The 27,627-nt window shown below is 44.9% G+C and overlaps 1 long non-coding RNA gene across 2 annotated transcripts; it reads left to right on the plus strand.

The window, feature by feature from the left end:
• The first annotated feature begins 858 nt into the window (after positions 1-858).
• On the plus strand, positions 859-27,418 carry LOC148000999 (uncharacterized). 2 transcript variants are annotated; one of them, XR_015638878.1, is made up of 5 exons: positions 859-1,152; positions 22,581-22,676; positions 23,846-24,184; positions 24,529-24,624; positions 27,381-27,418. It is a non-coding gene; the product is annotated as an uncharacterized LOC148000999 (long non-coding RNA). The 2 variants fall into 2 exon arrangements; XR_015638877.1 differs by lacking the exons at positions 859-1,152; positions 24,529-24,624; positions 27,381-27,418 and adding exons at positions 20,104-20,402; positions 21,407-21,535 and having other exon boundaries at positions 23,846-24,503.
• The last annotated feature ends 209 nt before the right edge of the window (positions 27,419-27,627 follow it).

Consider the following 27,627-nt stretch of genomic DNA (forward strand, 5'->3'; position numbering starts at 1 on the left):
TTCCTGAACGCTGGCACTAAAGGTGTGTGCCAGTACGATGTGGTATCTGTGTGTTTTATTTTTTATTTTAACTGCTCTATGGATGAGTGGAAGTGCACACATGCCACAGTGTACTTGGGCAGAGGTCAGAGAAAAACTTTTTGAAGTCTGCTCTCTCCTGTTATGTGGGTCTCAAGGATGAACTCAGGTCATATAGAACTTGCACAGCAAGTGCCTTTATCTCTGAGCCATCTCACAAGTCTGGGGATTGAGTTTAAAGGGGGTAGCATTCCATTTTTATGACTGGAATTTTATAACTGGAACAAAGATCAACGATTTCTTCCCTGAACGTCAAGGTCATGGGAGTTATGAAAACCCAGCTCAGATAGAGCGTATATACCAGTGACCCAGCTCCATGGCCCCTAATGCTAGGTATGGCAACCCCTACCTGTAACTGATGGGAATCTGAGGTTCTTCTCCCCCTCCCCCTCTTCCTCCCCTCCCCCACACAAATGTACTCTATGCCACTGGACTGAGCCAGGGCGGGGGTAGGGGGGATGGTATGGTGTCTCCTTTATCCCATGCTGAACAAGAAATCCTCTCTCCTTTACATCCACAGCAGAGTCTGGGTGTGACCACCTTGCCCATCCCCCCATTGCCCATCACACTGCCAGGCATGGCTGTCCTGCCACTCTGCCCTCTGTTCCCGCCCTGTACAGCAGTGTCCTCCCTCTCCAGCACCACTCCACTCCTTATAGAACACCTCGTGTTTCCTATTGTCACTCCCTCTCTCTGTTTTCCTTGGTTTGTACCAGGCTGGCTCCTTCACTCCACATACACAAGCAACACAAGGTCACCCTGGCTGAGTGCCCTTCCTGTCTGCTGACCTTCTCTGTTTGGTCAAAGCAGGGCTTGCCTGCTTCTCCGGCTAAGGGTATATGATATACAGCTAAGACTATGGGTTGGGGGGGCTTCCCGCCTCCTACCTGGCCCATCAGGGTCCTCCCTCATCCCACGGACCCAGATACAACACTGGGAGAAGGGTAGCCTCTCCTCCTAACGTGCCAAGTAAACGCCCTAGTGAGAGACTAAAGACAGGTTGACTCTGGGAAAGATAACCAGTGTCTAACCCTGACCTTTCAGAAACTGGACGATGGGGCCTGTGCCAGTCAGGTGAGCATTTGTCTAATTGTCGGCTTGTTTGTCGGTTACTATTTACTTATTTAGTGGATGTATTTAGTCATAGATTGGTTTCTTTTGCTATTTTATGCCTATGTGTATTTTGCCTGCGTGCATATGTATGCACCATATATGTGCTTGTTGTCCATGGAGGTCAGAAAAAGGTATTAGGTTCCCTGGAACTGGAGCTGCAGCCACGTATGGCTCTACACTGCTGAGCCAGGACCTGAGTTATCTTTGAAGTCACACTAGAAAGCATGGAGGGTTTGGGGTTTGTTTTGTAGACAGGGTCTCATCAAGCACAGTCTGACGTCAAAATCTCTGTGTAACTGAGGCCAACTTTGAACTTCTAATCCTCCTACCTTCACAGGAAGTGCTGGTTTAACAGTGCCGTGCTCAGTTTACATGACATTGTAGATACAAAACAGGCTTCAGGCGTGCAAGGAAAGTTCCACCTACCACGCTATGTCCCCAGCTCCCTATTTTTGTTTGTTTGTTTTGGGTTTTGCTGTGTTGTTTTGAATCTCACCACATAGAATCCCACTACATAGCCCAGGCTGGCCTCAAATACTCAGGCTTCTTGACTTGGCTTCCTGAGTCCTGGGATTACAGGCAGGCAAAACCAACTGTGTTTGAATATAGTTTATCCTTCAGCAGCCCCCGTGCTGAAGTCTGGCGTCCACTGTGGCTATGTGACAACAGGACCTTTAAGAGTCTTCTTGGGGGCTTCACAACCATCTGTAATGGAGTCTGATGCCCTCTTGTGTATCTGAAGACAGCTACAGTGTACTCATATACATAAAGTAAATATTTTTTTTAAAAAAAAAGAGTCTTCTTGGGCTGGAGAAAAGACTCAGAGGTTAAGAGCACTGGCTGCTCCGCTAGAGGACCTGGATTCAGTTTCCAGCACCCACACAGTGATATACGACTGTCTGTAACTCCAGTTATATATGATCCAATGCCCTCTTCTGACCTTTGCAGGTACTGCATGCAAAAGTGGTTAGGGCAAAAATGAAGTAAGTAAATCTTTAGAAAGAAAGAAAAAAAAAAAAAAAAAAACCTGAAACCCTCAAATCTTTAGAAAGAAAAAAGAGAAGAAAAGGAGGGAGGGAGGGAGGGAGGGAGGGAGGGAGGAAGGAAGAGTTGGGTCAGTGCAGGAGGTAAGTAGCTCACTGGGACTTCATCCTGGGAAGGGGTTGATTGCTGATGGAGTGAGCTAGAAAGTCTAGGTGGCATTCTGGTTTCTACCTCACCCTCTAAGTGCCCTGCTCATGCTGATACCAAACAAGGCAGTCAAGGAGGCTGAAATGAGGGTACCGCGCAATCTCAGTCTTTGACTCTAAAGCAGTAAGCTAGAAAAACCTTTTTTCTTTGTAAAGTACCCAGCTTCAGGTAATTTGTTAGAGTTGAGGAATCTGGATAAACAGGAGTTTATGATCGTTTTCCTGAGGCCTTCCTTGCCCTTTTGATTGACCCTACCTGCCTGAAACCCTACCGGCCTAGTCTGCCTAGGATCAGGCCTACCACCTCCTTCTGTCCCCAATCCCGAGTCCTCACTAGGCTGACTGCCTTATGTCTCTGGCCACCCCCAGGCAACTATTACCTAGCTCTTAATTACACCGGCACTGCTAAGAGACACTCCACTTTGAATTGGGCTCTCCATTTAGTTTGAAAGACTGCTGGAAGTAGCTTGTTTCCCAAATGGAAATATACTTTGACCTCACAGATTCTTTTTTCATCTCCAGTTATAAAGATTCAGGAAAAGTCAGGAAGGTAAGAGGGGCTGGAATGTGACTCACCTAGCAGAGGAGAGGCCCTGGGTCCAATCTGCAGCCCCCCATAAACGGGTGAGTCACACCTGTATCCTAAGGTAAGGCAGGAGGATAAGAAGTCCTGGGCCATCTATGGTGAGTTCAAGGCTAGCCTGGGCTAGATAAGACATTGGTTTGTTTTTGTTGTTGTTGTTTTGTTTTGTTGTTTTTTTGTCTTTTGTTTTCTTTTTTTTTTTTCCGGAGCTGAGGACCGAACCCAGGGCCTTGCGCTTACTAGGCAAGCGCTCTACCACTGAGCTAAATCCCCAACCCCTAGATAAGACACTGTTAGAGAGAAGAGAGAGACAGAGAGAGGGAAGGATGGAAGATGGGAGTAGTGAGTTCAAGGCTAGCCTGGGCTAGATAAGACATTGTTAGAGACAGGAGAGAGGCAGAGAGGGACAGAGGGAAGAATGGAGGGAAGGAAAAGGGATAATCAGTGCCATTGCAGAAATGCCCTGTGCCTAGAGAGAATGTGCAGATGTCACAGCATGAGTCAGGGAGACTTCAGACACTCAAGATGGAGTAAAATTCGAAGGGAGGGAAACGAATCCCAGTTTGAGAAGGAAAATTACTTTCAAGGCCGGTGTCAGTTGAGAACCCAGCCATGTAGACATTTTCCTTTCTCTTCTGCCCTTAGGTGAGGCAGGAAGGCAAAAGGGCAGAACTCCAGGTATGGAGAAGAGGGAAGATCGGACATGTCCACGAGCACAGGAGAGACTTTCTTGGAATTCATTAACCTTAGTTTTTCTCTCTTTCTTTTCTTTTCTTTCTTTTTCTTTTTTCTTTTTTGACTTTTCTGGACAGGATTTCTCTATGTAGCCCTGGCTATCCTGGAATTCGCTTTGGAGGCTGACCTTGAACTCACTGAGATCCTCCTGCCTCTGCCTCCTGAGTGCTCGGATTAAAGGCATGAGCCACCAGGGTTTGGGTGATTTGTCTTGGTGGTTTTTGTATTTAAGGCAGGGTCTCAGTAGTTCAGGCTGGCCTCAAACTAGCTGTGTCCCCAAGGATGACCTTGAAGTTCTGAGCCTGGCCTCCCCTTCTCCAACAGTGAGGTTACAGGATAGGACAGCACTCCTGCTCATGCACCCACTCTGGGGACCCGACCCAGGGCTTCAGGCACACTAGGGAAGTGCCTTACCAACTGAGCCTACTACCAGTCTCTCCCCTTGCCCAGAATCCAACTCTGGGCTCTGAATTGTAACAATTCTCCTGCCTCAGCCTCCAGAGTGCTGGGATTACAGGTGTCAGTCTTCATACCCAGCTTCATTGTGTTTGAATATGGAGGCAAGAACTGGGCCAGATCTCTTTGTCTGTCTCTCTCTGTGTTTAATCAGAGCCCAGTCATTCAGTGGAGAGCAGTCAAGTCAGCAAAGAGGATATAAAGGGCAGTGTGTGACAGAAATCCTGGAGTCACACCTCATTCTGTGCTCATCTGTGACCTTGGGAAGCCGTTTTACCTTCTGTTCCTTAGACTCAGCACCTGTAAAGCTAGGCCGTCGACTGCTGGCCTCACCGGTGCCTTTGGCAACATTGACTAAGACGGTGTTCACTGAGGTGGATCCTAACTGCAAGTGTTAGCAACTGTGTGCTGAGGGAGACTGACCTGTATGTCGGGGCCAGTCACTTCCCACAGAACCACTATGTCTTTGGAAGTCTCTGATCAAAACCATCCAGGATCACAGGTCAGGGTCAATTAATAGAGTGCCTGCCCTGCCTGGTATGTTCAAAGTCCTCAGTCCCATCCCCTGTGTCAATAACCAAACATATCAGTGCACCCTTGTACTCCCAACACTTGGGAAGCTGAGCCAGGAGGACCTCTGTGAGTGGAGGCCAGCCCAGACTAGTCTGGATTACTTACTTCCAGACCGGCCAGAGACTGTGTCCCAATAAAATAAAAGAGTAGAAATACTCCCATATATTTGCAATGACTTAGGTATATTTTTAAACATTATTTATTTATTTTTTTTTTTACAAAGTTTGTTTTGTTATTACTGACTGGTCACTTGATTCCCCCACCTGCACTCACCCTCTTAAAGAACAGGTCTAAGATCCCACCAGGTTCTCTGGTTGAACCTTTAAATCACCAAGGAAACATTAACAACAGACTCGGAGAGCCCAACCCCCAGACATTCCAATATAATTGGCCTGGGTGTGGCTGAACTCTGGGATTTATTTAAAAGCTCCCCACAGTGAGTCTAGCCCTGTAGCCAGTTCAGTGGCACTGCTAGCACCTCCTCTCCCTCATACCCAGGACGCACCCACAGCCACTAGGTACTCCACAATTACTCCCCAGCTGCTCTGTGTGCCTGGGATAACCCATGACCCCAGTTCCTGCCCTGAAGGATTCAGAAAGGCAAACACGCCTTGTCGTCTTCAAATCAGGTCACAAACACACCTTGACTCACCCTCCTGACTTCCTGGGTTCCTAATCTGCTTTATGGTTTACTGATAACATCCTGGAAGGAGAACCAGTTTCAGACTTGCTGTGACCTCCTGGCCCTTTGATTTGCTGCTGTAGTTTCTTTTCTGGTCTTCGCTACTGACTGCCCCAAGCAGCCAGCCATCTTTGATCAGACCTTGGCTGTCCGTGCTTACCATCCAGGCTGTCCCCACGACGGGCTCTGACCTTTGAATTTTTCAGCCTGAACCATGTACCTTGCCAGCCTAAGTCCCAGTCCCCCCACCCTAGCCTCCACTGTCGGAGCCTTTTATGGTCGTCATTTCCAGTTTCTGTTCTAATAAGGAAGTTGATAACATTCACTACTGTGAAGGGAGAGAATTGGAATAAATCCAAGAAAATGGGAGGCGGGCTTTGCATAGCCCACAGGTAGTCAACAGAAACTCACAGCTCTCACTGTTCAGTACGTAGTTTCTGCCCTTCATTTTCTTGCTCTGGGGTGTGTGTGTGTGTGTGTGTGTGTGTGTGTGTGTGTGTGTGTGTGTGTGTGTGTGTAAGAGGGGGAGATACATTTATGGAGTCAGTTCTTTACACCTTCACGTGGATTTCTTTTCTTTTTTTTTTTTTTTCTTTTTTTCGGAGCTGGGGACCGAACCCAGGGCCTTGCGCTCCCTAGGCAAGCGCTCTACCGCTGAGCTAAATCCACAACTCCTTCACATGGATTTCTGAATTGGATCCAGGCTGGCCAGGCCTTTACCAACAGAACATCTTGTTGACTTCCTCATTATTTCTTTAAGATAAATCTCTGAGAGGAGTGGAATTACCAGATTGAAAGTAATCAACATGTGTAAGACTCCTCATGGGGGGTTGTGTCACAGGTTTAGTGCCAAATGTTTCACATTTTTTTTTTAAAGATTTATTTATCACTTTATTCAGACACACCAGAAGAGGTCATCAGATCCCATTACAGATGGTTGTGAGCCACCATGTGGTTGCTGGGAATTGAACTCAGGACCTCTGGAAGAGCAGTCAGTGCTCTTAACCGCTGAGACATCTCACCAGCCCCCAATGTTTCACATTTTAGGAGAAGCCTCCTCTCCCACAGGATACTGGGGAGCCCGAGTTTATATTGAGGAATGTGGAAAACCAAGAGACAAGTACAAATGCTACACAGTGAGTAAAATACAGGGCTGAAAGCAACCGTTAGTGTCCCAGGAAGCATGCCTAGATGGCCAGTTGCTGTCTATGTCCGCAGCTATAGATTTTGGCTCTCTGGTTCTTCCCCAGTAATAGATTGCCCACTGCTACTGCCACTGGGTAGGATATGACCCAAGGACACAGCTCAAAAGGCCTTCCAACTGCAAGTGTGAGCTGTCAGTCTTTGACTTTGCCTGTGGACTCACTAGCTGCCTCTGTCCTTGGATAGCATTTGTTTAATTTTTAGCATTGGAAATATTCTGACCATGGTTTTAAATGCATGATTCAGTTGTTACTAAAAAGGAAGGCTACATTAGCCTGTCCTGTCTTAATGACAGTTGGAAGGACACAGGGACTCAATTAGGAAGGCCAACAACCAAAGCAGAGCATATTACACGGACCATGATTGTGGCTTAGGCTTGGTGGAGAAGGAGGTTAAAGCCGCATGTGGAAGCCGGCTCTTACAAACCCCAGACTAGACAGCCAAGGGTTTCTCAATCAATCATCAGGAATGTAGCTTCTCTAAAGAAGCCTCTAATCTGCCTGGCTGTTTCCCAAGATTTTGGATTAAAGGTGAGCCACAACAAGCAGAAGCCTTTTTCTGTTCTCGTTTGTTTGTTTTTATATGCATGTTTGTGTACCTGAATGTGTTTATTTCCACCAAACACAAGCGAAGGCCTGCGGAAGCCAGTGGATCTCTTGGAAATGGAGTTACAGGTAGTTGTAAACCACCATGTAAATGCTGGAAACTGAACTGACGTCCTCTTCAAGAACACCAGGACTTTGAATGGTTGAGCCATCTCTCCAGTGCGCCAGTAAACACTTTGCTGCTGTCATTGACTGTGGGCATCTGGCTCTGGATTCTCTAGTCTCTGAACACTGACTTGGTTTAACAAGCAATCCAGAGGCTTCGAGGCATTTAGCCCATAAGCCTGAATCACTGGTCCTTGGATAAGCGGTGTTGGCTTCTGGTTTCTCTATGGTACAATCAACCATTGTGGGACTATTTAGAGTCTGATCCAGTAAGCTGTTTAATAAATCCCCTCTTATAATTTCATGTATGCTGCTGGAGAAAGCTGATTAATGCAAGGAACTAGGAAATATACGGTGAAACAAATGTAAATGAAGGTTATTTTAGTAAAATCTGATTCTGCAAACACTTCCAAGTCTCAGCTCTCTTCCCTGGTGACATAAATGACCTTTTCTTCCTGGTGCAAGAAGAGAGTAAAAATATCCCACAGTATCATGGGACAGAATGGAACACGCTGTTTTTATTAAACTCCATTTAATGTCCTATCATATTTATGCTGTCTTGTGAAAACACATTACAGTCGTGTATCTCAAAAATATATAATGGGCTGGAGAGCCCCTTCAACACTATGCTCTTGCAGAGGACCTGAGTTCATTTCTCAGTACAAGGTAGTTCTCAACCACCTGTGGATAAGACATAGCATATCCCACTTCCAAGGGAGATGGTGCCTCCTTCTGACCTCTGAGGGCATCAAACATGCATGTGGTACACAGATATACATGTAGCCAAAATAATCATGCACATAAAATAAAACAAATAAATCTAAAAGTAATTTAAAATAATATGAGCACATAAGCTGCAATATTTAAATTTCCAACAAAGGGCTTTTGAAAAATTGTGGTATCAGGGCTGAGAGAAGGCTCAGCAGTTGGGAGTGTGCACTTCTGTAGCTGCTCTAGCAGAGGATCAAGTTTAGGTACCCACACCCACTTCGGCAGCTCACAACTATCTTTGACTTCAGCTCCATGGAATCTGATACCCTCTTTTAGATTTCTTAGGCACATATGTACACACACGCGCGCGCGCGCACACACACACACACACACACACACACACACACACACACACAATTTTAAAATTAAAATAGGGGTTGGGGATTTAGCTCAGTGGTAGAGCACTTGCCTAGCAAACGCAAGGCCCTGGGTTCGGTCCCCAGCTCCGAAAAAAAAGAAAAAGAAAAAAAAAATTAAAATAAACATTTTAAAAAGATGGCTGTATCCTCAAATCAAAAGAAGCATCATTGACCAGGTGTGGTGGTCGTGCTGGTCCGAAGTTCCAGCATGTAGGAGCTGGAGCCAGGAGAACTGGTGATTCATCATCACCCTCTTCTTCACAGTGATTTCCACACCAGTCTGGGTACACCAGACCCTATCCCAAAACAACAAAATAAACAACGACAACCCACAAGAAACAGCTAACAACACACACACACACACACACACACACACACACACACACACACACACACAAACCATTATAAAAAGATTGACATAGGGGATGAAGCTCGGTGATTGAGCACTTTAGGTAGCATACACAAAGCTCTACATTCCATCTCCAGTAGCACAAGATAGATAGATAGATAGATAGATAGATAGATAGATAGATAGATAGACAGACAGACAGATAGATGAGAGATAGATGGATGATAGATAGATGATATATAGAGAGAGATAGACAGATGAGAGACAGATGGATGATAGATGATATAGAGATAGACTGATAAATACATAAATAGATGATAGGTAGATAAATAGACTGATGAATGAATGATAGATGATAGATAGACAGATAGATAGATAGATAGACAGACAGACAGACAGACAGACAGACAGACAGAGAGAGAGACAGAGGTTATGGATTGTAGCTCAGAGGTAAAGCATATGTTTACTATGTACAGGTTCTGGGGTCAATCACCAGCATAAAAGGGGAATGGATTTTTTTTTTCCTTTTCTTTTTTTCGGAGCTGGGGACCGAACTCAGGGCCTTGCGCTTGCTAGGCAAGCGCCCTACCACTGAGCTAAATCCCCAACCCCAGGGGAATGGATTTTTAAATTATTTATATGTTCAATTATTTGTGCAGAAGGGGGGCAGGTAAGCATGGAGCCCACAGGTGTGGAAGAAGAGAATAAACTTTGAGAAGTCAGTGTTCTCCTTCTTCCATGTAAGACTTTGGGAAAAAATTCAGGTCCTCGGGCTTGGCAGAAGTTCCTTTACCTGCTAAGCCAACTCACTGGCACAAAATGTATTGCCTAAACACATTGTTTTGCAGGGCTAAGGATTTGAACCCAGGTCCTCACATACTCTGGGCAAGTCCTGTGACGTTGTGCTACTTCCTAACCCATAAAAGCAAATGTATTTTTTTTTAAAGATTTATTTATTATATTTATATTACACTGTAGCTGTTCAGACACACCAGAAGAGGGCATCAGATCTTATTACAGATGGTTATAAGCCACCATGTGGTTGCTGGGATTTGAACTGAGGACCTTCGGAAGAGCAGTCAGTGCTCTTAACCACTGAGCCATCTCTCCAGCCCGCAAATGTATTTTTTATCTTACATTTTTGTTTTAGTTTTTGGTGGGTTTGTTGTTGATTTTTGTTTTGTTGAGAGCAGGTTTTGCTACGTAGCCCTGGCTGACCTGGCACTGGCTATGTGGATCAGGCTGGCCTCAAACTCATAGAGATCCACCTGCCTCTGCCTCCTGAGTGCTGGGATTAAAGGCAAGTGCTATGATAACCAGTCTATGTTATGTTTTCTTTCTTTCTTTTTTTAAGATTTATTTATTTATTTCATGTATGTATGTGAGCACACTGCCACTGCCTTCAGACACATCAGAAGAGGGCATTGGATCCCATTACAGATGGTTGCGAGATACTGTGTGGTTGCTGGGAATTGAACTCAGGACCTCTGGAAGAGCAATCAATGCTCTTAACCCCTGAGCCATCTCTCCAGCCCCCATGTTATGTTTTCTTTCTTTTTTTTTCTTTTTCTTTCTTTCTTTTTTTTTTTTTTTTTTTTTTTTTTTTGGAGCTAGGGATTGAACCCAGGGCCTTGTGCTTGCTAGGCAAGCGCTCTACCGCTGAGCTAAATCCCCAACCCCCATGTTATGTTTTCTTTTTTTTTGCTTTTTTTTTTTTTTTTTTTGGTTCTTTTTTTCGGAGCTGGGGTCCGAACCCAGGGCCTTGCGCTTCCTAGGTAAGCGCTCTACCACTGAGCTAAATCCCCAGCCCCAATGTTTTCTTAAGATAAGGTCTCACTATGTGGTTCAGGCTGGCCTAGAACTCATTGTATAGTCCAAACCTGGCCTTGAACTTGTAGCCTCCTGCCTTTATACCTCTACCCCCTTTGCTATGATTGTATGTGGGCAGATGACCCCCAGCTCTACATGCCATTTTAAAATTATTTACCTTATTAATTGCCCCTGTCTTTTTTTTTTTTTTTTTCCGGAGCTGGGGACTGAACCCAGGGCCTTGCGCTTGCTAGGCAAGTGCTCTACCACTGAACTAAATCCCCAGACCCTTAATTGCCCCTGTCAACGAGATGTATGTGCCTTTGTTCAAGAAGCAGTAGTCTGTATGTAACAGAAAATAAAGAGCAGAATAAAAGACACAAAATAACCATATTTTTAATGTTTTATATTTAGCAATAATATATATGTATATATATACATACATATATATATATATATACACACACACATATAGATTATATGTACAGACAGATAGAGAAATACAATTGTGTCCTGGTTGTCCCTCTAAAAAAAGAGAGAGAGAGAGAGAGAGAGAGAGAGAGAGTCACCTTACTCAAACTAAAGCCAAGGCATTAAAGTTTAAATATTTGCCAAGTCAGCTGTGAGATGGCTTGTGAGTAAAAGGGACTCTGCCTTTGCTGGGAAGCCAGAGGACATGAGTTCTATCCCCTGAAGCCCATATGGTGGGTGGAAGAGAACTGACTCCCACAAGTTATCCGACCTCCACGTGTTCATTTCCCCAAATTACTGAACATAAAATAACTTTTTTTAAGTTTGTCAAGTTGTTAGATGAAAATAAAAAAGATTCGTCAAAGCCGTGTTTAAACAATGGCTTTGGTAAGTCATGTTGAATGAGATTTGAAGAGGCCGTTGCTGAGTCTTTCTTTCTTGGGGAGGCTGATTGTCCTCACATGCTTCGTGGCCAGCACAGTACTTCCGTTGGAAACAGTCTGTGAATAACCTCTGCCAAAATTCCTCTTGACCTCTGTGGTTTTTTGATTTGTGAAGACTCATCTAGGACTTTAACCCCGAGTGTAGTACTAAGTGAAAATTTGTCCCAATAGATGAATTATAGTCGTATATGGGCATCTGCAAAGTTGTGTTGTTGTTGTTGTTGCTGTTGCTACTGCTGTTGTGTTCTTTTTGTTGAGACAGGGACTCACATAACACAGGCTGGTCTTGAACATAGCAGCCAGCTCTGGATGGCCTTGAACTCCCGATTCTCCTGCCTCCACACTGAGAAGTACCAGTGCCTGACTAAAGGTCTATGTTTTCTGAATCCCATTTTCAATGTATTCCACAGGAGTCGGTTTCACACAGAGTTAAAGAGAAAAGTCTGTGCTAGTCAGATGACTCGGTGGAGAAAGATGTTTGTCACCAAGCCTGATAACCTTCGTTCCACCCTGAAGCCCCTGGTGGAAGGAGAGAACTGACTCCTCAAAGTGGTCCTCTGACCTCCACATGCATGCACATTGTGGCATGTATGCAACCCCCCCCCATGAAAGAACGAATACATACATACATACATACATACATACATACATACATACATTTATGTTTTGTTTTAGAAATAGGGATTACAATGTAGCCCAGCAGGCTTCAAACTCACACAGATCCACCTGGCTCTCTGGTGCTGGGTTAAAGCGAGCCATCGAACCATTCTCTGTCCCTTGCTAGCTGTGGCACTGGGTGAGCTAGCCCGGGCAGTGCTGAAGAGCTTGCCCTAGTGATGTGGGTGCAGGAGGGCTGGCTGGTTACCAGCTCAGATACTTCCCAGGCCCAGATCCGGGGCTTTGATCCAGGTCCATGGCAACATCTACCCCACCTATGAACTATTGGAACATGTGAAAGATGCAGACCAACAGATTCAAAGCTGCAAGATCTCTATGACACAGGGCAACAACAAAATATCTGAGAGGAGTCTCGGTGAGTATTGATTGGGGTATTGATGGGGTAGCAGGAGCCAGAGGCTTCAAACCAGACGAATGACTCACTGCAATGAGCATTTGCAAGAAAAGAAATATGGACAAAGGGTAGACTGCGGGACACACTGTGGCGCACTATGGCTTCTACAATGAGATTTTTTTTTTCCTTCGAGGGGCAGGTTGCAAGGAAGGAGGGCGGGTATGAAGGGACAGGGACGGGGGTTGGGGATTTAGCTCAGTGGTAGAGCGCTTGCCTAGCGAGCACAAGGCCCTGGGTTCGGTCCCCAGCTCCGAAAAAAAAAAAGAAAAAGAAAAAAAAAATGAAGGGACAGGGACATGAGTAGGATTGGGAGGGTTGGGGTACATGACCCAAAATTCACAAAGAATCGATAAAAAGTTAAATATAAAGAAGAAGAGAAGAAAGAAGAAGGAGAAAAGGAAGAGGAGTGAGAGGAGGAGGAGGGAGGAGGAGGAGGAAGAAGAGGAGGAGGGAGAAGAAGAAGGAGAAGGAGGAGGAAGAAGGAGGAGGAGGAAGGAGGAGGAGAAGAAGAAGAAGAAGGAGGAGGAAGAGGAGGAGGAGGAGGGAGAGGAGGAGGAAGAAGAGGAGGAGGAGGAAGAAGAGGAGGAGGAGGAAGAAGAGGAGGAGGAGGAAGAAGAGGAGGAGGAAGAGGAGGAGGAGGAAGAAGAGGTGGAGGAAGAAGAGGTGGAGGAAGAAGAGGAGGAGGAGGAAGAAGAGGAGGAGGAGGAAGAAGAGGAGGAGGAAGAGGAGGAGGAGGAAGAAGAGGTGGAGGAAGAAGAGGAGGAGGAAGAGGAGGAGGAGGAAGAAGAGGAGGAGGAGGAAGAAGAGGAGGAGGAGGAGGAAGGAGAAGGAGGAGGAAGGAGAAGGAGGAGGAAGAGGAGAGGAGAAGGAGGAGGAGTACTATGATGCTTGGTTCAAATAAATAAATGGGATTTAAGATTAAAATAAGTAATAATGCCAGGTCTCTATCTGTTCCTGGGGTGAGTCCTTGCTCTCCCAACACAGACTTTGGGCAAGTTTCTCAAAACTTAACTGTGAAGATTTCTTTGCTTGAGAGCAGCTCAGATTCACTTGTATTTTTCTCTAGTTTTCTACACAAGCCTTGTGTTTACCTAGACTGATGATTCCTGGTTTACTCGGTCTCTCTTTCTGAGGAGACCTTGTTCCCTTCCATGAAGATGCAGGACGTGGAAGACGCAGGGTGTGAACAGGACACAGCTACGCCTCTGTTTCTGGTCTGCCTCAGCTGCCTGGGAATGAGTCAGAGCAGCACGGGGAGGTGCCCTGGCTCTTAGCTTTCTGGTAGGGAGAACAGAGTGCAGGCTGCGGCCCAGCTGAAACCAGTCTCCCTTCATGGCCCAGCTGAAACCAGTCTCCCTTCGTGGCACAGACTGACAAACCCTGTGACACTTCCTGTGTGTGGCTATTACACAGGCTCCTGACCTCAGCTGTCTTAAGTTTTTTCTTTAACTGTTTCACATGCCCTGGTTAGAAAACTCTGCCCTTTAAATGGCTTCCATCCTGGCCTAGTTCATTTCCCCTGTCTTCCCTTTTTGCTTTGTACCAAGACTCTGGAACCCCCACCTCAAGCTTCCTGATGACACCTATTCCATCGGGGTGACTCAGAATGGATCTTCTTTCTCTTTCCTAAGTTCATGCCTCACCCCTACCCACTTGCCACCAAAGGTGACACAGTCCTGGGAAAACAGGCTCTTAATTACTGGCCCAGTATCATGGGAAAGATTCTACGGGCTTCCTTTTTGAGACATAATTATCTTGAAACAACAGCAACACTTTATTTTCTACAGTTTGAAACGGGATCTTGCTTCGTAGCCCAGGCTGGCCTTAAACTTCTGTTCTTCTACCTCTGCCTCTTAAATACTAGGATTACAGGTGTAACAAAGCCAAGCCTGGTGCTGTTTGATGCTGGATCTAATCTAGGTTTTCGTGCATGCTAGGCGAGCACTCTGCCAAGACAGCGTCCCCAGTTCCAATCTTCAAATGTCTGTTTTTGTTTGTTGGTTTGTTGGTTGTTTTGTTTTGTTTTTTTCCTTTCGTTTTCTGGGCCTCACGCCTAAGGCTTCACACATGCTAAGCACGTAATGTATCACTGAGCTGGACCCCTACCCCTTTACAGCTATTTATTGTGTGGGGTGCATGCATGCCACAGATTGATGGTAGAGGTCAGAGTACAATTCACAGAAGTCAGTTCTTTCTACCCACTGTGTGGGTCCCAGGGGTCAAACTCAGGTCACCAGGCTCGGCAGCAGGTGCCTTTATCCACTGAGCCACCTCATTCTAGAATGTAGAACATGACGTGTTTGTTTTGTGGTTCTTGATTGAGCAAAAAAAAAAAAAAAAACCCTTTGCATTGATTAATTATATATGCAATCAGTACTGACTAGGTTGGCTGTATTTGTCTAAAAATGTCAGTTGTCTTCATCGACAGGGATTTCTCTCGGACCTCCCTCCCTCTGTGTTTCTGTCTCTGTCCCTGTCCCCCAACCACCACTCTCTTTTTTTGAGACAGGGTTTCTCTGTGTAGCCCTGGCTGTTCCAGAACTGACTCTGTAGACCAGGCTGGCTTCGAACTCAGAATTCTGCCTGCTTTTGCCTCCTGAGTGTTGGGATTAAAGATGTCCACCACCACAGTTGGATTATTTGTTCGGAATTCTGCTGTTTTCTCCCTCTCCACCGTTGACTTTTTCTTTGGTAGTCAAGATTGACCCAGTTTCAAGGGTTTTGGGCTCTTATTCAAGGAACTGGAATAAAAGCTCAGAAAGATTTTTTAAAAGGATTAAGGAAACTTTAAAGCAAAACAATAGAAAAGATCAAAATATACCACAAGGGAGCAGTGGCCACATGAGAGTACTCAAGGGCCCTAATTATGGTTTGGGGCTTCCTTTCATGGCATTCTAGAGAAGGAGGAACCTAGCGATGATAGTTCTCTGGTTTGACTGATAGACTATAACAGAATCTTTTATCTGCTGTGCATGTCTTTCCCCACAACCCTGGATTTTAATTATATGCACACCCAGTTCTGTATAGGCATAAGATGACAAATAGATACTCCCTAAAAGTTTACTTCAGCACAAGGTTTTATTTTACTGTACATATGACTGAAAGAAGTTCAGACTGACTCATACCCTGCCCCCACGTGTGTTTGAATGAATAGAAACTGTCCAATTGAGAGCTACAAAGAGAAGAAATATATCCCATTGTTCGGAAAGGGGAGTGTGGTTAGCCCAGTGCAGGGGTGGGGTCCGAGGTCACTAGGTGCACTCACAGTTCAGAGAGCAGCAGTGTGCTCGTAGTTCGGTAGGTAGAGGATACACATACTGCTAAAAGCATTATTTGAAGAGTGGTGTGAACATAACCCAAACCCATAGAGTCCTAAGATATTAAACTCTTTCTCAGGCTTATTGGTCTCAGATTGAGCCAGTATTTCTAGGCAAGCATTCTACTGCCCAACTATATAACTCTAAACCTTAGTTATCCAGCATCTCTCTAAATGGTTGTCCTTGGGGAGAAACGCCCATGGCTTCTCATTAGGGTGTGAGCCCTGGTTCCACAGTTCACTCCCATCTTACCTCACCCTTTTGCCTGAGGTTTCAATAAATCCCTGTAAATTCTAAATAAGATTTGCAGATGAGCTACAGAAACCTCTGGGCTTAAGGGGATTCTGTGCAACCACAGTCCCTTCTAATCTAATCCCTCAGGGGGAGGGTCCCAAGGGCTGTTGGTGCATTTGTGCCACAACCCATGAATTCTTTATGGATGGCCCTTTGTGCCTGCTAATGGGGCCTGAAATGTACAATCTGCCTTGAGTAACAGTGAAAGGGTGCCCTCTCCCGACCTCGCCTCAGTCCCTGAATGATTTATGGATGCAGGCCAGACCCACTGGAGATTCATTACTGATGTTTTTTATGAGATTTTTTTCTCCAAGGGAAGGAAGTTGATGTTCATGTATATGGTGAACTCTACTGTGTGTGTGTGTGTGTGTGAGAGAGAGAGAGAGAGAGAGAGAGAGAGAGAGAGAGAGAGAGAGAGACAGACAGAGAGAGACAGAGACAGAGACAGAGAAAGATTGTCTTTAAAAAAAGAAGGGAGATTGTCTCTCGGACTAAAAAAAAAAAAAGGAAGGGTGAGTGCACCCTAGTGTCAGGGTTCTCTTCGCTGCCATCATCACAGATGATGAGGTAATACAGTTAGCTCAGAGCCTCCCATCCTCTCTTGGCTGTCCCGGTTTGCTTTGTTTGGAGAGTCTCATTTACCCCAGGCTATCCCCTGAGCCACTGTGCATCCAAGGACAGCCTTGAGCTTCTGACCCTCTTGCCTCTCCCCTACATGCCATGGCACCTGGCTTTTCTGTGTTTATTATTGTTCTTAATGCTATTTTTATTTATTTATTTTATAAATGTGAGTACATTGTTCCTCTCTTCAGACACACATAAGAAGAGGGTATCGTATTCCTTTACAGTTGGTTGTGAGCCACCATGTGGTGGCTGGGAATTGAACTCAGGACCTCTGGAAGAGCAGTCAGTGCTCTTAACCTCTGAGCCATCTCTCCAGCCCTTATTATTATTATTATTATTATTATTATTATTATTATTATTATTATTATTTCGGAGCTGGGGACCGAACCCAGGGCCTTGCACTTGCTAGGCAAACGCTCTACCACTGAGCTAAATCCCCAATCCCCTTTATTATTGTTATTAATGCTATTTTTATTTATTTATTTTATAAATGTGAGTACATTGTTGACACACATCAGAAGAGGGTATTGAATTCCTTTACAGATGGTTGTGAGCCACCATGTGGTTGCTGGGAATTGAACTCTGGACCTCTGGAAGAGCAGTCAGTGCTCTTAACCACTGAGCCATCTCTCCAGCCCTTAATGCTATTTTTTTTATTTTTATTTATCTTTATTTTTTTTCGGAGCTGGGGACCGAACCCAGGGCCTTGCGCTTGCTAGGTAAGTGCTCTACCACTGAGCTAAATCCCCAACCCTTAATACTATTTTTTTTTTTTTTTTGGTTCTTTTTTTCGGAGCTGGGGACCGAACCCAGGGCCTTGTGCTTCCTAGGCAAGCCTCTACCACTGAGCTAAATCCCCAACCCCCCTTAATACTATTTTTTAATTGAGTGTGTGTCTGCCATTTTGCTGTATGTGTTCTGGTGCTCATGAAGGCCAGGAAAGGATGTTGGCTCTATTGAAGCCTACCACTTCTTAGGTTTTAAAAGTTGTTTTATTAGTGTGTGTGAATCCACATTCAAGTGGGCACATCTATGTCACAACTTTTAGGGGTTGGGTCTCTGCTCCCACAGCACATGGACTCTGCACATCAGACTTGGATGAAAATTACTTTTATCTCCTGAGCTATCACACTACCCTCTCTGTGCTGTGTTAATCGGACGCCACAATCCAGTCACTCAGTGCTTATCCGGAGAGCTGGGTGTGCTTTGTGGAACAAAGAAGGGAAGATCCCATCCCTGCTTAGTAAGTCCTAAGTCTAACAGGAGACAACAAGACCTACATATTGGGCTGGAGAGATGGCTCAGTGGTTAAGAGCACTGACTGCTCTTCCAGAGGTCCTGAGTTCAATTCCCAGCAACCACATGGTGGCTCACAACCATCTGTAAAGGAATTCAATACCCTCTTCTGATGTGTGTCAACAATGTACTCACATTTATAAAATAAATAAATAAAAATAGCATTAATACAATAATAAGGGCTGGAGAGATGGCTCAGAGGTTAGGAGCACTGACTGCTCTTTCAGAGGTCCTGAGTTCAATTCCCAGCAACCACATGGTGGCTCACAACCATCTGTAATGAGATCCGATGCCCTCTTCTGGTGTGTCTGAAGACAGTGATGGTATACTCACATACATAGAATAAATAAATAAAATCTTTAAAAAAAAAAAAAGACCTACATGTATTGGTAGAGGAAAGGCCCTTTAGGGAGAGTGGGACTTGAGTCCAAGCATCCAAAGCCATTATGTCTCTGTAGACAGTGCCAACTGAGAAGCCAGTTGAGAAGAGAGGACAAATGTGCTTGGGAGACTCCAGGAAGTGCCACCGTCCATAACTTGAGTGAAACCAGAGCCTCAGGGTTTTTATCTCTTCTGATTTGGTGCAGGCTGTTGTCTCTCTCCGTGTCCCCATGTCTCCCACCTTCTCCATCCAGTCTACCACCTTCACCACTCTAGTTTAGAGGCTGGACTTCTTCCTTTTTCAATGTTTGTCCCCAGTGTAGACCAAAGTCCCTTCTTTGGTTTTCTCTTAGCAGGTATGGTAGCTCATGCCTGTTGTTTTAACACTTGGGAGGGAGAGGCAGGAGGATTCCTTAGAGTTCCATTTGTGTGGGGTTGGGGATTTAGCTCAGTGATAGAGCGTTTGCCTAGCAAGCGCAAGGCCCTGGGTTTGGTCCCTAGCTCCGGGGAAAAAAAAAAAAAGGAAAAAAGAGTTCCGTGTGTGTGTGTGTGTGTGTGTGTGTGTGTGTGTGTGTGTGTGTGTGTATAGCAACCTGGTATGGCAGCTGACACTTGTTAATGCCAGCGCTCAGGAGGCGAGGCAGGGGAATTATAGAGAGTTCCAACTTGCTGGGCTTTAGAGTGAAACTACCTCAAACAATAATGACAATAACACAAAATGAGGGCAAAACAAAACCAAGCGTTCCACCCCCCCCCACTCCCCCCAACACCCCCTCCCTCCCAGCTCCCCTACTCCCCTAACACCCCCATCCCCCAAAAGAAATGTTTACAAAACACAGAAAACCACAAGTAGTTTACAAGGAACACCTTGTTCTTTGGGACTTGTAAACCCTAGCTCTTTCCAAGTGAGATCCCAGAAAAAGGTCATTCATTGCTGGGGTCCAACACCCAAGAGGATCCTTTGAACTCTTTTTTTTTTTTTTAAAGATTTATTTATGGGTTGGGGATTTAGCTCAGTGGTAGAGCGCTTGCCTAGGAAGCGCAAGGCCCTGGGTTCGGTCCCCAGCTCTGAAAAAAAAAAAAAAAAAAAAAAAAGATTTATTTATTTTATGTATATGAGTACACTGTCCCTGTCTTCATGCACACTAGAAGAGGGCATCGGATCCCATTACAGATGGTTGTGAGGCACTACGTGGTTGCTGGGATTTGAACTCAGGACCTCTGGAAGAAGAGTCAGTGCCCTTAACCACTGAGCCATCTCTCCAGCCCCCTCTTTGAACTCTTAATCCTTTCAAATAGAAGTCAATGCTACTCAGTGGCCTTTATCATCTCAGGAAAGACACAGCTGGAGAATCCCCCGAGGGACACCCTGTGCAACAAAGGGTGATGCTTGCTGTGGCTGTTGCTGTAGGAGCAATTTCGCGGAAGCTTTGAAGCAGACGCAGAAGCTGAGAGGGGGTGGTGGAGGGTTGGGAGGCTCAGCTTCCTGGAACCTTGGTTTTGACCTCTAGGAACTCAGTGTTGTTCTCTGACACAGATGGTTTCTATTCTCTTTCTGCTTTCTCCCCACCTCCCCTCCAACCCCCTGGTGTTCTCCTTTCTCATGAGATCAAGCAGAAGAGACTCAGCTTTCTTTGTTTCCTGTGTTGTTTCCAACACTCCGCCTGTCCAGACCTCCAGTTCTAGGGCAGTGTTCATCTTCTTCTTCTTTTTTTTAATTTTGTTTTGTTTCATCGGTTGGTTTGTTTTTGTTTTGTCTGCTTGTTTGTCTTGTGTTTTGGAGATGGGGTTTCTCTGTGTACTCTTGGCTGTCCTGGAACTTGGTCTTTACCCCAGGCTGGTCTTGAACTCAGAAATCCGCCTGCCTCTGCGTCCCAAGTGCTGGGATTAAAGGTATGTGCCACCACAGGCAGGTGTGGACAGTGTTCTTCCCTTTTTCATTTATTTATTTATTTATTTATTTATTTATTTATTTATTTATTTTATTTTATTTTATTTTATTTAATTGGATATTTTTAAATTTACATTTCAAATGTTATCCCTTTTCCCGGTTTCCCTGCCATAAACCCCTTATCCCATAACCCCTTCCTCTGCTTCTATGAGGGTGTTCCCCCACCCACCTACCCCTTCCCACCTCCCTGTTCTGACATTCCCCCTACTTTGGGGCATCGAGCCTGTAGACAGTGTTCTTTTTTTTTGGTTCTTTTTTTTTTTTTCGGAGCTGGGGACCGAACCCAGGGTTTTGTGCTTCCTAGGCAAGCACTCTACCACTGAGCTAAATCCCCAACCCCAACAGTGTTCTTAAAAGGGGATTCTCCATACAGAACTGAGAGAACAAACAGGCCCCAGAAGAACTACATACAAGATGCTACAAAATTCCCAGAAATGGATTAAAAAACCTACCAGTGCTTAGAGACAGGACAAATGATCTTTCTTTTTTTCTTGAGACAGGTTCTCTGGAGGAGGAGGTTGGTCTTGAACTTGCTTTGCGAATGAACATAACCTTGAACTTTGAAAAGTGTGTGTGTGTGTGTGTGTGTGTGTGTGTGTGTGTGTGTGTGTGTGTGAAGAGTGTGTGCATCTGTGAGGGCCCACAGAGGACCGAAGATCCCCTCAACCTAGAGTTACAGAAGGTTGTGAGCCCAACTTGGATCCTGAGAACTGAACTTGGGTCCTCTGGAAAGTCAGGAATAGGAAGTTTTCTCAAGAGCTGACTCATCTCTTAGCCCCTAAAGAGGCTTGAGACTTTAAACATTTTTTTTTTTTATATTATATTTTATTTATTTTTTGGTTCTTTTTTTCGGAGCTGGGAACCGAACCCAGGGCCTTGTGCTTCCTAGGCAAGTGCTCTACCACTGAGCTAAATCCCCAACCCCACATTTTTATTTTTGAGACAGGCAGAATCTATGTCAACTTGGGTGACCTGGAACTCTTGATGTAGACAAGCAGAGTGAGCTCCAACTAGCAGAGATCCCCCTGACTCTGCCTCCCAGCACTGGGATTGAAGTCATGCCATGCCTGCTCAGGTTTGGAACTTTTTTATTTTTTAAAATTAGTTAAGGGCTAGAGAGATAGCTTAGCAGTTAAGAGCACTTACTGCTCTTCAAAAGGTCCTGAGTTCAATTCCCAGCAACCACATGGTGGTTCATAAACATCTGTAATGAGGTCTGATGCCCTTTTTGGTGTGTCTGAAGATAGCTACACTGTACTCATATACATAAAATAAATAATTCTTTAAAAATAAATAATTTATTTTAAAATATTTTATCATTGTATTTTTTTAAAGATTATATTTATTTACTTTATGTATATGAGTACACTGTAGCTGTCTTCAGACACACCAGAAGAGGGCATCGGATCCCATTCCAGATGGTTGTGAGCCACCATGTGGTTGCTGGGAATTGAACTCAGGACCTCTGGAAGAGCAGTCGGGTGCTCTTAACCTCTGAGCCATCTCTCCAGCCCCCTATCATTGTATTTTTTATGTGCATGTTTTTGTCTACATGTATGTCTGTCTGCCCCTGATGCCTGTGGAGATCAGATGAGGTCATCATATCCCCTGAAACTATTTACAGATGGTTGTGAACCACTATGTCTGTGCTGGGAATTGAGCCTGGGTCCTCTAGAAGAATAGCCAGCCATTGCTCCTAACCACTGAGCTATCATTCCCCCTCGAGGTTTAGGAATTAACAAATTTAAGAGTTGTTTTTTGTTTGTTTTTGTTTTCTGTTTTTTTTTTTTTTTTTTTTTTGACCTAGGGTCTCAGAACCCAGGCACTGCTTGACTCTCCTATGTAGCCAAGGATGACCTTACACCTCTGATCTTCCTGCCTCCACCTCCTGAATGCTGGGATTATGAACATGTGCTGTTAGGCTCAGTTTATGGGGTGCTGGTGAATGAGCCAGGGCTTTCTTTTTTTTTGGTTCTTTTTTTCGGAGCTGGGGACCGAACCCAGGGCCTTGCGCTTCCTAGGTAAGCGCTCTACAAGCCCAGGGCTTTCTGCATGATAGGCAAGCATTCTGACAACTGGGCCACACACCCACCTCCAATTTTGAACTTCTGATCCTCCAGCCACCATCTCAAAAATGCTGGGATGACGGTAATGAGCCACCACAATCAGCTTATGAAGCACTAGGAGGATCAAACCCAGGACCTCGCCAATGCTAGGTAAGCAATCTCCCAACTGAGCTGCATCCCCAGCCACCTTCTCTCCTCTTTTTTTTTGGTTCTTTTTTTCGGAGCTGGGGACCGAACCCAGGGCCTTGCGCTTCCTAGGCAAGCGCTCTACCACTGAGCTAAATCCCCAACCCCGACCTTCTCTCCTCTTAAAATCTGTATTCTGGGCACTTAATATAAGTCGAGCCTAGGCTAGGGCTGGTTTGTTGTGTAGGCTATTAAGACGATTAAGACTTGGGAGAGACAGCTCAGTGGTTAAGAGCACTGGCTGCTCTTCCAAAGGTCCTGAGTTCAATTCCCAGCAACCACGTGGTGGCTCACAACCATCTGTAATGGGATATCAGAGGCCCTCTTCTGGTCTGTCTGAGAGAAAACAAAACAAAACAAAAAACAGTTACAATGTACTCACATAAAATAAATAAATCTTAAAAAAAAAAAAAGACTTGGGAACAGAGACAGTGATATCATGGAAACCGAGGGAACCCAGAACTTCCAGGTATGAGAGACGAGTCAAGAAAAACAAGGACCAAAGGCTACCTCATTAGATTTGTAATGAGAAGGTCAATTGTACAAGTTACCATGACGGCTTTATTGGAGGGTTGAAGACAGGTGAAAGCGTGATTAAATTAATAGTTGGTTGGCTAATGACAGGCGAGGGAGGGAAGACACTGTAGACTATTATTTGGGTGGCTTGGTTGTGCAGGACACAGGGGGACAGGTAACCAGATGCAGACTCATGGCTAAAGGCAATGGTCTGTCAATTTTCAAAGAACTATTCTTTGGTCACAGGACTTGGGGGAATCAAATCGGTACTGACTGGAAGCTCCTCCTCCCTGATAGCTACCTTGTAAAATGTTGGAACATGTTATTCAAACTGCTGGAGGGTGAGGGATGGTTATCAACAGCCCTACCCAGATTGTAAATCCTGCAAATTACAACAACAGCTGGCTGGGCAATGGTGGTATGATATTGTGAAGGTAACCGAGAGCTGTGTGATTGGACGTAAGGTCCATTCAGTAGGAGGGAACTCAGATCTCCTACTTCAAAACTAGCCAAGAACTGAAGAACACATAGACCCTAGGGGAGAACCTATGGCTACCATTTTGCTCAACTGATTTAAATAGAAACTGTCTTCTAAATATTTATCTTTATACCCATAGATAAGTACAGACCTCGCCTCTCATCAAAGAAGCTTCTTTTTGCAGCAGACAGAGGCAATTACCGAGAACCACAACTTATCAAAGCATAGAAAATGAGTGTAATGTGCCCATCCACAAATGGGACACCTGTGACGCAACATCTATACCCCAGGGTTTCAGAATAGGGGGTGAAATTACTTTAAGAGCCAGAGGACAGGAAAACTGCTGTAAGATAGCATCTGTGTACATGAACTTGCAACAGTACAGTCGCCTGCGTGTGACCACATGAGGAGCAAGAAGCTAATTGCTTACATCTTGAACTGCAAGTATGAAGCAGAGAGAAAAAAACTGGAAAATGACGTGAGTTTTAAAGCCTGTCTCCAGTGACACACTTTCTCCAACAAGAGCACATCATCAAGACCTCCCCAAATAGCGCCACCAGCTGGACACCAAGTGTTTAAATACAGGAGCCCACAGGGGACATTTTCGTTTAAACCACTGCATTTGTCCAAGTGATCAACCCCACACCCAAGTATACACAGATGACCCGACTACATACACACATATGCACATACATGTGCACACACACATACACACGTGTGGGGGAGGGGTGGATACGATGTAAATACATTGTAGTTATGTATGAAATTCTAAAAAGGTAATAGATGATTACGTTGTTATTTTTTTGTTCCTGCTTTTCCTAGTGGGAGCTGAAGCTGTTAGGAGGGGTCTCCGGATGGAATCGATGTTGAATGGGTTGCACAGAGGCCAGCTAGCAGAACCTCATTGCCATAGAACAGGTGAGAGAAAATGAAATAATCTAAGACTTACACAGACCTAGGACTCTAGAGTAGGGAACTGTGACTAGAGACAGACAAATAACACTGTAGGCACAATTAGCATCAGGAATGTTCATGGCAGAGTTGTGATTCTTTCTCACAGGAGCTTACTCTGTAGACCACGCTAGCCCTGAACGCATTGAGATTGAAAGAAAGCAGGAACAGATGATTAGGGGAAGTGGCTCTTCAGATGGAATGTTGATGAATTAAAAAGGAAAAAAAAAGTAAGTCAGGTTTTTTTTTTTTTTTTTTTTTTTTTGGTTCTTTTTTTTCGGAGCTGGGGATCGAACCCAGGGCCTTGCGCTTCCTAGGCAAGCGCTCTACCACTGAGCTAAATCCTCAACCCCAGTAAGCCAGGTTTTGCACACCATTAATCCCAGCATTTGGGAGGCAGAAGCAGGTACATGTCTGAGTTTGAGGCCAGCCTAGTCTACAGATTGAGTTCCAGGATATCTAGAGTGACACACAGAATCTCTATGGGGGGGGGGGAGGCCAGAGGGGGGGGTGAGTGGAATGCAAAACAGAGCTGTTTGGAATTTCTGGGGTGCGGACAATGTGTATGCAGACTTTGTTTCTGCTTTGAGAGGCTGCAGAAAACAGCGAGTAGTTGCTGACAGCCTGGCTTCCCCCTGAATAAGTTACTCTGCTTTACATCCTCAGTAGAGACAATAACATTGACTGCTCCATCCAGTCTGTGGGAGAATTATATAGGCTCAGAGATGTTAAGTGCTTAGGGTAGTGTCTGGCATGAAGAAGGTATTCCATTAGTACCATCAGGTCAGAGATGGCCATAAAGAAACAGACAGGGAGCATAGGGAGGCAAGGCCAGCCTGGTCTACATAGTGAGTTCTAGGACAGCCAGAGCTACACAGTGAGACCATGTCTCAAAAGCAAAACAAAGCAAAACAAACAAACAAAACCCCTAAAAGAAATAAAGACACAGATGGGCTAAGGAAGGTTCCTTAGCATCAGAAACTGACAAATCAATGGAATGAAAAGAAAACCAATCAGTTTCACAATAGATAGGTTTGCAAAATGTTAGTGGGTAAAAGGAGGCTCTCCTAGACACAGTTAACTGATAATATCTCACATCTGTTCTGCACCTTTGCAGAACACCTACACTGTCCAAGGTTGTCCACTTACAAAACAAAGGCACAGAGTGCTTTTCTTCCCATTCCCCTCGAAGGTGACTAGACAGAAACCAGGATTTTCCCACCTCTTGACAACCCACTGCACCCCAGAGCATGCTGCCTTGTCCAGCACCAGTTTCGGTTTATCTGGCTGTGGAACCCCTGGGGCTCTCCAGGCTGCAGGTTACAACCTGCAGATAGCTGTCTTTCCTCTTTCACCTGTCACTGGATGACTTGCGGGCCTTAGGAATCCTTTATCTGCATCTTCACAGAGGAGTTGAAAGAGACCTTGAGTCCAAATGGAGACTACCCACAGTTCCTCAGGGTTTTTGTCCTGAATTTCCATGTAAATAAAATTTCAAGGGGTTGGGGATTTAGCTCAGTGGTAGAGCGCTTGCCTAGCAAGCGTAAGGCCCTGGGTTCAGTCCCCAGCTCTGAAAAAAAAGAAAAAAAAATTTCGAATGGAAACTGTATAACCTTTTTTTTTTTTTTTTTTTAAATCTCACTGTCCTTTTTTAAGAAGCCAGAGTGGGGCTGGGCATTGAAAGCTCCCAGCTCACATCTGTAGTCCCAGTAGTTGGGAGGCTGAGGCAGGAGTTTGTAGCCTAGAGTTGGTTCAGTTTTTTTTTTTTTTTTTTTTTTTCCGGAGCTGGGGACCGAACCCAGAGCCTTGCGCTTGCTAGGCAAGCACTCTACCGCTGAGCTAAATCCCCAACGAGTTGGTTCAGTTTATGGCAATCTTTTTATTTTTTTAAAGATTTATTTATTTTATTTATATGTTAGTACATTGTAGTTCTCTTCAGACACTTCAGAAGAGAGCATCCCATTACAGATGGTTGTGAGCCACCATGTGGTTGCTGGGAATTGAACTTAGGACCTCTGGAAGAGCAGTCAGTGCTCTTAACCGCTGAACCATCTCTCCAGCCCCCAGTTTATGGCAATCTTACTCCTTTAGTTGCTGAGTTCTGGGATTACAGTATGTCCAGTGCCATTCACGTCTGACCTAGTGTTTCTAACATAGTAAGGGTCATTAATGCACCCCCAAATCTGACTTTTGTGTTAGCTAAACAGAACATGTTTGCAGGACAGTCTTGGCACACAAACCGCCAACCAGCAGTCTCTAAGGCTGATAAACAGTATTTATAGGTTGATTTCATTGACTCACACGATAAACATACCAGGGGTTTTCACTGCAGGTTGGGTGACACAGGTTTTGAAATTTGCCTAGTTCTTGTCTCCATTTTACACATTAAAAAAGATGAAATTTGAGCCACCAAATAACTTAACCATGATCACAGGTTGGCAAATGAGTGGGATTTGAGTTAAGTTTGTTTCCATAACCCAACGTTATGACTCAGAGAATGCAGAGGCTGTGGTCAAGGTTGAATGCATCTATTTATCCTGAAGGAAAGGTCAGCAAAGAAACAGAGGGGGACAAGTCAGTCGGAGAAAATCATCCAAGGATCGAACCCAGAGGTTTAAAAAAAAAAAAAAAACAAGAGAAGGTTTTCAGATGAAGGGTCAGCTCTTGTTCACGCTGTGTAGAGCGCTTGCCTGACATTCATAAACCCTAATTTTAATCTCTAGAAAACTCTCCAAAGACAAAAAAAAGGAAGATAGGAAGGAAGAAAGAAAAGAAAGAGGAAGAAGTAAAGTAAGAGAAGGAAAGGAAGGGAGAGGGAAGTGCCTGAACGGCAGCACAGTTATTAAAACGGCGACAGATGACTACAAGTTCCAGAGAGCGACGCGCCTATTTTCCCGCCAGCGCCTCGGCCGGCCTTGTGAGAACTTCAAATCCCGGCATGCCCCGGGGCGCACCGGTCCTCGCCCCTCG

The sequence above is a fragment of the Rattus norvegicus genome, chromosome 15 (genome assembly GCF_021556685.1).
Source record: "Rattus norvegicus strain SHRSP/BbbUtx chromosome 15, alternate assembly SHRSP_T2T, whole genome shotgun sequence".
Classification (NCBI taxonomy): Eukaryota; Metazoa; Chordata; class Mammalia; order Rodentia; family Muridae; genus Rattus; species Rattus norvegicus.